Source organism: Nelumbo lutea, chromosome 8 (assembly GCF_056320005.1).
Source record: "Nelumbo lutea isolate HS-2025 chromosome 8, American lotus-T2T, whole genome shotgun sequence".
NCBI lineage: Eukaryota > Viridiplantae > Streptophyta > Magnoliopsida > Proteales > Nelumbonaceae > Nelumbo > Nelumbo lutea.
Genome location: NC_142691.1, coordinates 1,102,407 through 1,103,423, shown reverse-complemented (window position 1 = coordinate 1,103,423; position 1,017 = coordinate 1,102,407).

The window sequence follows — 1,017 nt, the reverse complement described above, 5'->3', positions numbered from 1 at the left end:
GGGCCATGGGCATTGGCGCGTGGGCTAAGCAGAGGGCCAGAGGCAGAGCGAACGGTTGGGAGCGTCGACATATGGACCTACCCATCACTCAATCATCTAGGTAATGATGTCTGTTCTTCTCAACCGTCGGATTGTACGGTGGATAACGAAAACCCACTTGGCCACTTTTCCTGAGCTGAGCCTGAGATATAAGGATGAGACGGACGACGACAAGAATGAAGAGGAGTGATTGAGAATTTGAGATTGAAGAGGAGCGAGAAATAGATTAGCTGTTCAGACTTCAGCGGGCTTTACCGATTATAAGTTGGGAAATTTCTGAATTAGTACCCTTTAATCTCGGCCTATGCCATGCCATGGTCCCTGAATTTTAAAATGAGATAATTTATTATTACTTCTAAAACATGAGTAGAATTTAGTATCTGTTGTTAATTAACTTTTAACTAGCTGTTAAGTGGTATTTGAAAAAGATATAAATATTTTTTTAGTGTTATCTAATTTTTTTATCGATTATTTAGACATTGACAAAAAATTAATAGTTTCAAATCTTTGTCTTTTCTATTCAAGAAAATTGGGGACATCAGAATGCCCACTTAAACATAACCCCAACTTTCTTGAATGTAAAAAACAAAGATTTGAGACGATTAATTTTTTGTCAATGTTTAAATAACACCTAAAAAGCATTTGTGTCTTTTTCAAATATCACTTAAGGCTGATTAATAGCTAATTTAATTACTGGATTATCAGGTTTTAAAAGTTTAGATACTGAATTATCATTTTAAAATTTGGGAATTAAGATGGCACTAGGCCCAAAGTACTGAGTAGTAATTGGGAATTTTCCCTTATAAGTTTATAACACTCCACAGCGGTCAGGCACAATGTTGAACAATGATAAGAAGAACCGTTGGATAAGAATCTCATAACTTGCGTGTGGCTTGTGTATTCAAACATGTCTACACGACTACAATACAAAATTCCCCCCACATTCCCCATAACAAGAGTTCTAATCGGACGGCGGAT